The sequence below is a fragment of the Chelonoidis abingdonii genome, chromosome 17 (assembly GCF_003597395.2).
Source record: "Chelonoidis abingdonii isolate Lonesome George chromosome 17, CheloAbing_2.0, whole genome shotgun sequence".
Lineage (NCBI taxonomy): Eukaryota > Metazoa > Chordata > Testudines > Testudinidae > Chelonoidis > Chelonoidis abingdonii.
Window position 1 is genome coordinate 22,790,843 of NC_133785.1, and position 10,711 is coordinate 22,801,553.

Here is a 10,711-nt window from a genome sequence, read left to right on the forward strand (position 1 = left end):
CTGAGTGGCAACAGTTTAAGATTACCGATATCATTAAAAAAATCTTAAATGACTATCCTGCCCCCATCAGACAAACAGGTAGGCTAAATTTCTTCCTAGTGATAGTGTCAGCCACAATAGTAGTTAGAGGTAGGGAGATGGTAAACCTCCATCACAGCCATGTGGGAATCCTGCTACTGTTAGTCACCTCACTTATTAAATCAGTTCAGAGATGGATGAAAGGCAAGTTTCAATATTTAGCATTATAGCAGGTTTTTACATTTTTATGAAGACAGCACATTGCTTTGAGTATTTGTCAGATTTATAGCACTAGATTTTAAACGATTTTCCCCCAGCACAATAGTCCTGCATGCTAATCTCTCTAGTCAGTTCATTGTTCATTTGAGAGGGGGTGGGATCCTGGCCCCAGTCTTCCAACTCAATGCAAGTTAAATACACACAGCATTTTTTTAAAATAAAAAATGTCCAAGTTTTTCTTATTTTTTTAAAGTAAATCCAATTGACTGCTGATCCAATTACTGAGAGTGTGTTTGGAGTAATAGTAAACTCCGTGGGGCAGAGTCCTTCTCATGTTTTTGTACAATGCCTGATTCATGACTGAATCGCCTAGGTCCTACCACAATACAAATAAAGTGTGTATGTGAGCGTGTCTGTCTGTATAGTGTGCTGCATAATGACAATAGTCAGGTCCTAGGTGGCCTCCAGTTTATTATAAGTGTAGACGCAAGGTAGAAAGAACAAATAAGTAAGTTTGAGAGAATTTAACTGCATGACCAGGAGAGCGGGATCTTTTCCCATTCAAATCATTTATTGATGAAGTCCACCTACTGCTAGCCCTCTTTCAGTTTAATCTTATTCCTGCCTTCCTGTTTTTTGCACATCACAACTTGATATCATATGGACAAACCAGTGCTACACTATTATGTACTACTGTGGATGCATTTCTTCCAACTATATTGCTCAATCTGCCAGGGCAGTTTGATTTATTCTGCAGAGAAACCTTGTCAAAAATTTAGCCATCTGACATTTATCTTGTTCCCTCAAATCAGTCTCTAATTAATTTAGTTGATTTATTTGGCCACTTAACACTGAAATGGTTTAAGGAGATAATTTCATTTCTACTTTGTTATGATTGCAGCAAATAAATGAAACATCACTTTTTTTTTAGCCCCTGCATTTGGTGACTCATATGCAAACAAACCATTTTCAAAGCTTCGTTCATCCCCCCTTCTGCAAGGGAATGTCTCTGCAGTGCTGAATTTTGGGAAGTCATGAAGAGGGGTGAGTTCTCTTGAAAGAACTATTGGAAAGTACAGTGGTTTTTAATATCTTTATCCAACATGTTTGTGGACCACTGGTGTAATATTTGGCTCGAAAGTGCATGGGGTGTGTGTGTCCTTCAGTATTCACCCAGTGGTAGAGGTGCTGGCAGCCTGCAAGACAGTTTTTGTTGCTGGCCTCTTCACTATGCACCTTCTTCTTCCCATCTCCTGGGAGAAGATAGGGAATAGAAACCTCTTCCATTTGTCCTTGTTCCCACTTGGATAGAGATTTGATTCGTCTCCCTGTAATGCATTTTCTCCTCATCCACCTCTGGCCATGTATCACTGCATGCTCAAGTGACTGATCAGTTGTTCCTATTACAGCTGTTACTGCATTGCCTGCTGTCTACATCTCTTTAGCTCAAACCATTAAAGGATGCCCCAAACCCTTGAGACTCTTAGTCTCAAGCTATATAGAGAGAAGGAGACCTGGCTTCAAGAGAGCAGCTGCATCAGGACAATGGAAGTGTGGCTGGATGGAGGACTCAGTGAACAATTGTTGCCGGAGAATACTTGAGAAGGTCAGAATTCAGCTGACCAATAGAGGCCCCAGTATGCAACAGCTAGCACTGTCCGTGCCTGCTCTGCCTCCCTCCGTGCTGCTTTGCTCCCGGAAGCGGCCGGCATGTCCCTGTGGCCCCTGGAGGGGGGGAGGAATTGTGTGTCTCTCTGTGGTGCCCCCACCCTGAGTGTCGACTCCGCAGCTCCCGTTGTCCTAGAACTGCAGTCAATGGGAGCTGCGGGGTGGCGCCTGTGGGCAGCACTGCACGGAGAGTCCCTGGTCCCCCCGATTAGGATCCGCTGCTGGAGGGGGGAGGTGGGTGGGGGATGCTGGTTGCTTTGGGAGCCGTGCCACCCAAGGTAAGCACTGCCCCCCTGCCCCAAACCATATCCCCAACCCCCTGCCCAGCCCAGAGCCTGCACCCAAACTTCCTCCCAGAGCCAGCACCCCTCCTCTCCCTCCTGAAATTGAAATGATAAATTATGCAGAATATTCTATGCGGCTAGAGTGCTTTCCATTCAGTATTTGAAAATGGTTTACAAACTATGCTGCCAAATTTTCAAAAGTGGCCACTGATTTTGGGTGCCCCAGCCTGAGACACTTAGAACCCGATGTTCAGAATTGCTGAATACAGGCAACGCCACTTCAGGATATAATTTAAGCCAAGAGTAGGATTTGAAAACTGATTAGATATTTATTTGGTTAATGAGAACATGCACAGTTACATTAGATAAAATCATTTTATTTTTAGAAGAGATATAAACCCTCATACTTTGGGCATAAATCAGTCACTAATAGATGGTGATTAGGAAGGAACTCTCTGTTGTCAGGTTATTTCATAAATTGTCCACTGTGAGGTTTCTTGCACTGTCCTCGGAAACATTTTGACTGGATGGACCACTGATCTGGTCTGCTATGACAATTCTTATATTCTGGTTATGCAACTGGATGAAAATAAGAGAACTGGTGAAGTAGTTGGGTTTATTCCATTTTGACTGAGGATACCAAATGCAACCAAAATCTTCAATTGCAAGAAGTTCCCTCTTCTCTCCAAACCTCCAGTGTAATATAAGCGTGTTAATATTTCACAGAACCTACTCAGTAAATTAGGCAATTTAGCTTTGCAATTTGTGTTTTGGAAGCTAGCCTGGATCTTTCTTGCTTGTAAACCCCAAGTAACACATTTAATTAAGCAATAGTCAGTATTCTCTCCTGCTAGGTATAGTTTGTGTTCAACATTATGCTACAGTTCTGTTCTAGTCACCCTAGAGAGCATCTTCCTTATTTCAGAAAATGGAAATGAGCTGGTTAGATGCCTGTGCAGCTGCCAAAGATCCACATGGGTGAAACTGTGCTCTGCATGTAAACAGTGAACTAGCTATGCTCTATTCTTAAAGGCAAGGATGCAGTAGGGATGACCAGAAAATTAAGTGCATTTCATGTTCCAGATATATCACAAAATACTGTATTATTTACATTGTGTAATAAGGAAGGAACTTTGAGTAACCTGTGGATAATAAAAGTTCAGCAATACTACAGTCATCGGGCCTGATTCTGTAGTGCCCTGCACCTTGTGTAGTCAGTTATGCCTGTAGAAAGTGGTTGTAGAAGTGCTACCAGATCAGAAAGACACTGTTTGATGTTCCCTTTATATTGATGTAAGTTACTTCACAAGGGGTAGGGGGCAATGAAGAATCAGGCCTATTTTTGTCAGCGGGAATTTTGCCTATCTGTGGGTTTAGTGCAATGTGAGTGTTCGGTGTAATTAGCAATGTACCGTATAATAATAGCAACTGTGTTTTCTCATTGTTTGGTTTTGCTCGAAAACAAATTCTATTCTACTAGTATATCTCTCCTTAGCTGTGTGGTCAGGGTTGCTGTAGCTTTCAGATCTGTAAATTGGCCCTTTGTTGGCATTTCTGTGCAACTTGGCAATAAGGGGGATTACATTTTTAAAAAACCATAATCTATTAAAATGTTTCCAACAATATGCAATAGCTCACAAGACCTTACTGTAAATATTTTAGCTTTTCCACCACTCCTTTTTTCCATTCCTTTCCTTAGAACAGTTTTTAAAAATAGCTCTACGTTTGACAGAATCATTACAAGCACTGCTGTGAAAGACTTTTTTGATTGCCTTGGGAAATATTACCTCAAAAAGTCAATCAGCTATTTCAGTTTGATGCTTTGGACTGTAAAAGTTATATAGTGCTCAGTAAATAATTGTTCCCCCCCCCCCCCCGCCCCAAAGATATTTATCATGAGAGTAAAGTCCATTCATCCACCAGAGGGCAGTCTTACATGTGTAGACTTTAGGTATAAACTTAATGCAATAGAGAACTGGATCTATATGGTACCTTACCGAGCAAAAGACCAATTCTCCCCTCACTTATGCTAGCTGAGTTACATTGATGGAATTGCAATGGGTACAACTGAGTACAGAACTAGGATGGAAAAGGTCTCTTAACTGATATTGACACTCACACTGCACTAAACCCACAGACAGGCAAAATTTGCTCCATGGCCATGGAGCAAAGAAATGTTTTATTTGTACTTGGTTTTGCAGTGTATTTGCTTTTGACTTGGATTAGATTTTAGCACATGTACGTTGGCTAACATACATGTAGATGTTTCTGACACTTGCATCCCACTGCTGGTAATCCCATTGGATTTAAAGATGCCTCTGAGAATCCCATATTTTCAGACAAAAACCCGCTGTCCTATTTATTTATTTCCCCCCTTTTTGTTATCATGGGTTTGGTGTTAAACTAGTTCTAATCTATTTGAGTTGTGGGTTGGTGAGCAGAGCCCATCAAGAAACAAAAGGCCTGTCTCCCTCAGGTGAAGGGAGTAGGCCACAAAATCCACAAAGCTACTAGTGACATTGGACAAAGAACAAACAAACGGGCAGGATGGAAATTTCAGGGTTAAAAAAAATTAAAAATCCCCAGTTATTTAGTCATGATAGTGTTAACCGGGATGCAGCCATGCTCCCTTATTTCCTGTTTTGGTCAGTGGGAGTTCCCTCCCCAGTTGTAATGTGGTTAAATAAAGCAGCAAGTTTCCAGCCTGCTGTCCTGTGAGTAGACTTATTTTTGTTGCATTGAACAGTCCATTTACAAAAAGGGGGACTTAGATCATGGACCACCAGACTGTTCGTTTACTTTTGCACGGCCACCCGTAGTGCCCAGTGGTCACGGTTTGCCATTCCTGGCCCGTGAGAGCTGTGGGAAGCGGCACGGGCCACAGGTGGCCCACTACTGCTTTAAGGAGTCAAGGGTGAAAAGAGAAGAGAAATTCAGTCTTGCTAAGAGCCCAATGTTATTGCTAAAGGGTATCTTCCAAAAGGACAGATCCAGCTCACCTGGCATAAAACATCTGATTCATGTTGTGCAGCCTCTCCTGGATAAACTACTTAACTGCAGCCCAGTAGTAACGAACACGGTGGAAAAGATTAAAAACAAACAAACCTAGATCATGCTTCCTAACTGTCAGAGTGGTTAAGCACTGGAATAAATTGCCTAGGGAAGTTGTGGAATCTCCCTCATTGGGGATTTTTAAGAGCAGGTTGGACAAACACCTGTCAGGGATGGTCTAAATAATACTTAGTTCTGCCTTGAGTGCAGGGGACTGGACTAGATAACCTCCTGAGGTCCCTTCCAGTTCTGTGATTCTATGCTCTGTTCTTTGGGTAAATACAGGACTTCTGTTTCCAGGATTGTCATCCATCCTGGTTCTGTGGCCTCCTGGGGACATGAGTCTGTGGCCCTGCCATGGAGTCATGAGCACAAGTGTGTGGCTGGCATGGTTTCTGGATTCCCCCTGTGCCTGCCCCTCCTGCACCTAGAGGGAACACTTGATGCAGGTTGCCCACCACTGTTCTAAACCATTCCTGACAGGTGTTTGTCTAACCTGCTCTTAAAAATTTCCAGTGATGGAGATTCCACAACCTAGATATGCTTTCTAATGCCCTCATAAGAAAACAACAGGTGGGGTCTTCGTAAGAACGGCCATATTGGGTCAGACCAAAGGTCCATCCAGCCCAGTATCCTGTCTACCGACAGTGACCATTGCCAGGTGTCCCAGAGGGAGTGAACCTAACAGGTAATGATCAAGTGATCTCCACCCTCTGACAAACAGAGACTAGGGACATCCTGGCTAATAGCCATTAATATACTTAACCTCCATGAATTTATCTAGTTCTCTTTTAAACCCTGTTATAATCCCAGCCTTCACAACCTCCTCAGGCAAGGAGTTCCACAGGTTGACTGTGCCCTGTGTGAGGAAGAACTTCCTTTTATTTGTTTTAAACCTGCTGCCCATTAATTTCATTTGGTGGCCCCTAGTTCTTATATTATGGGAACAAGTAAATAACTTTTCCTTATTCACTTTCTCCACACCACTCATGATTTTATATACCTCTATCATATCCCTGCTTAATCTCCTCTTTTCCAAGCTGAAAAGTCCTAGCCTCTTTAATCTCTTCTCATATGGGACTGTTCCAAACCCCTAATCATTTTAGTTGCCCTTCTCTGAACCTTTTCTAATGCCAGTATATCATTTTTGATATGAGGAGACCACATCTGTACGCAGTATTCAAGATGTGGGCGTACCATGGATTTATATAAGGGCAATAAAATATTCTCCATCTTCCCACTACTCTAAAATGAGGGTCCCGCTTTGAAACTTGGTTTAAGGGAGAAAAGATAGTCTTGTGATTAAGTAGTCCTGAAAGTAGTATATTGGGACTCTACTCACAGCTCTGTTACTGACTTGTTGCATGTTCTTGGTGAAGTAATTTAAAGGTATTTGGTAAATGATTAAACACAATTGGTCTTGTGACCGTTTGGGTTTCTTTAGGATGGATAAAGACCTGAAGCATTTTTGTTTGTTTTGGCCTTTTTTTTCCCCTCTAATGTGGAAAATATCAGGGGTATTCTGGGCTTCTCTAGTTTTGATGACACATTATGTGTGTCAAAAGATCATCTAATCTTATACTTCAATTGAAGGAATTAGGGTGATGAATCTTTTAAAAGACATCTTTTCTCCAAACAGTTAGTCATTAACCTTAACTAGATGTTTAAAAACAGGCAAACAAAAAACAAAGAATGCTAAATACTGTAGTCTGACTAAACATTTCCTCCCCTCTCAATGGATCTGCTTTCACTCTTTTGACTCCTGTGATGTCATCATTTCACTACTTCACCGGTCATCATAGGGTCTTCCAGGGTAGACATGACCGAATTTCTAAAGTAAAAAGCGAGCAGAAAAGGTTCCACTGTTGGCTTTGGAACAATGTGAAAATAATGTGCTATGTTGTGACAAGATGGACTGTAATAAGCCAAATATTAGCAAAAAATGTTGGACTGTGCAGTTGCTTTTAGTATAGATTGTAACTGTTTGATCCAAATGACTGTGTATTTGCAAACCATTGTGAATCAAACAGATTGCATGAACAGCTTTCTCTCTGTGCCAATGGTGAGGGGGCTGGCAGAGCTCAATATACTCTTGGAGCAGCTTTACACTGTAGTGCCAACACTCTGGTATGTCAGAGCAAATTCACTTCAACAAAGAAAGCATTGGACTGTACAGCAGACAGGCTTATCATCAGGGATGTCTAGAACTTATGCCTGTGTGATGTTCCCCTGGTGTTATCAGGACCTGTGATCTGCTAGGTCACTCCAGTCCTTGACCCTGGGAGCCAGCCTTACCCTGCTCTGCTGTGAGAATCCCCACTCCTGGGCTGTTCATGTACAGCCTATGGCATATAAACTGCTCCCAGCTACTTGCAACCAAAAGACACTAGCCAATATATCCAGTCCCAAACACCCTAGGAACCTCCATCTTGCAGTGTCCAGTTATGCCTGCTGGATGTTGCAAGCTTATATGAGTTCATCAATTTAACAAAGAAATTGATATGTACCAGGCTTGTTATCCTATGAGGAGTCTTTGACGTGCTTCAAACCAAGCACAATGCTTTAGGTAGAATAATCAAATTTATTAACTACAAGATAAATTTTAAGTGATTATAAGTCAAAGCATAACAAGTCAGATCTGTCAAATGAAATAAAAGCAAAATGCATTCTAAGCTGATCTTAACACTTTCAATGCCCTTACAAACTTAGATGTTTCTCATCACTGTCTGGTTGCTCTTCAGCCAGACTCTCCCCTTTGATCAGCACTTCAGTCGCTTGGTGTGGTGTCTGTAGATGTAGGTGGAAGAGAGAGGAAGAGCATGGCAAACATCTCTCCCTTTTATCATGTTCTTTCTTCCCTCTTGGCTTTGCCCCGCCCCCTTCAGTGTCAGGTGAGCATTATCTCATTACATTTCCAAACTGACCAAAGGAAGCGGGGGTGACTCACTAAAGAGTCCAACAGATCCTTTTGTTGCTGCCTAGGCCAGGGTCCTTTGTTTCTGTGAGGCTGGGCTGGGTTTGTCCCACACATGCCCAGATGAGGTGTGAACTGCCTCTCTGCTTTTGGAGAGTTTTTGCCTGGGATTATTTTAAGCCATGAAGACACATAACTATATACAGTAATGTTATAATTTCATGTAACAATATAAACAGGTTGGGACTCACCACCCGGCACCTCCTGCTGGTAACTCTGGGAATTAGCTCGATTCCAGTGGAGCGCCCCCCTCCTGGTGGTGTCCCGTCCATTGTTCTGCCCTCTGTTGGTGTCTCTGGACCTGCGTTGCTCCCTGTCCGGTGGCATCCTCTTTGAGGCCACCGCCCTCCGGCAGTGCACCTTAGTCCATCTGCACCCCCTTCCGGGGATTGATAATCAGCAGTCTTCCACTCCAGCCTCCATGTGCAACCACCCCCCCCCAAAGTCTAATCCCTCTTGGCAGGGATCTGGCATGGTCTATAATGGCTGCTCCCTACGGCCCACGGCTGAACGTACTGCAAGGAGGAAGGGGAGGGACCCAGGCCCACCCTCTACTCTGGGTCCTGGTCCTGGCCCAGGGACCCTCTGGCATCAGCCTGGCTGCCCTCTTTCTTTCCCTTCCTCTGTCTGTTTCTGTTTCCCTGGGCCGCTTCCCCTACGGCCCCTTGCACCCGCTAGGCCCTTCCTCTCAGGGCCTGCAGCCTGGCAGCTATGGGCTAGCACCTTCTAGCCTTCCTGATCCTGCCCAGCACTGCGCTGTCCACGGTGCTAGCTTCCCCCTTGGGGACTGACCTTCTTCTGTCAAAGGCTTGGGACAGACTGACTGCTCCTGCTCTGGGCAGCCTTTATATACGGGTGAGCCTGGCCCTGATTGGTTCCCTCCAATCTGGGCCCTGATTGGCTCCCCATAAGCCCTTTTTTGATTGGCTCCCGGGCTACGCAGGCTCCCTGGCCTGCCACAGCCCATTCTCACAGGGAGTGGGGCAGTCCGCCCCACTACAACAATTACTATAACAATGCTCAGTGCATCATGAGCCTTCCGAAGATACCCAACATGACAAACTTTGCAGTGGACACCACACAATCATTTTACAAGGATAAACATGGGGGTGGCTGGGTGTTCTCCCGAGGTACAGAGCATCACAGCCTGTTTCTGGCATTCCGGTGAACCTAGTAGTTAGCGCACAGGCCTGGGAGTCAGGACTCCTGAGTTTTAGTCACAGTCTTGCCAATGACTCACTGTATGACCTTGGTTAAATTATTTGGCTTCAGCTTCTCCCACTGTGCAATGAGAATAATAAATTTAGCTCCCTCATAGAGAATGAATTAGCTATTTTTAAAGCGCTTTGAGATGTTGAATGAAAGGTGCTGGATAAATACATATTATTATTTTGTTATTTAGAAACAGATTAGAAGAGGAATTAATTTGGGATGATTGACAGACATAAGGGTTACCTTACTGCAGAGAATAAATAGAATTAGGAGACCAACTAACTCATAGCAATCCTGACAAATCCCTGTTTGAATCAAAGAAGAGGTAGGAACTGAAGCTGTTAGCTACGTAAGCAAGGAGTAATACTGAGCGCTTTAAAGTAAGAAATTGTTGCCATAACAACAAATTACTACTAGCACTGTTTCTTAAAATATGACAATGATTTTTCTGTCCTTCCCCACCCCCGAGAGAATTGCACACAAACAACTGAGCCACTATCAGAGCACCACCTGAAAAGTAACGTGTAAGGCAAGTGATGCAGAACAATGAGCAGAGTGTTTCTGGATAGTCAATGTGTATGTTAAGGAGAAAATGGAATAAAAAGTTCATATGAAAGGATTGAAAAGATAAAATCTAAAAATATCACAGTGATCAAACCATTCAGCAGTGCATTGTATATAGCTCTGTGCTGGGAAGCTAGTCATTATCATCTATTGTGGTTACAGAAAAACTCTGCTTATAGGCCCTAGTTCAACAAGGAACCTAAGCACATGCGTAACTTTAAGCATATGAGTAATCCCATTGAAATGATTAAAGTTATTCAAGCCCTTGCTTCATCTGTGCCATAGTGAAGTGGAAAGAACATCTCAGGCCTGGTCTACACTGGGCAGGGGGGCGGAGATCTAAGTTACGCAACTTCAGTTACGTGAATAATGTAGCTGAAGTTGAGGTACTTAGATTGACTTACCATGGTGTCTTCACTGCGGTGAATCGACTGCTGCCGCTCCCCTGTCAACTCTGCCTGCACCTCTCATGGTGCTGGAGTACAGGAGTCAATGGGAGAGTGCTCGGGGATCGATTCATCGTGTCTAGACTAGATGCGATAAATCGATCCCCGAATCAATCCCCGCTGGCTCGATCGCTGCCCGCCAGTAGTTCAGTGAGGCCACGTCTACACTATGGGATAATATCGAATTAGCTAAAATCGGTTTTATAAAACTGATATTATAAATTCGATTTCATGCGGCCACACTAGGCACAGTAATTCGGCGTTGTGCGTCCATG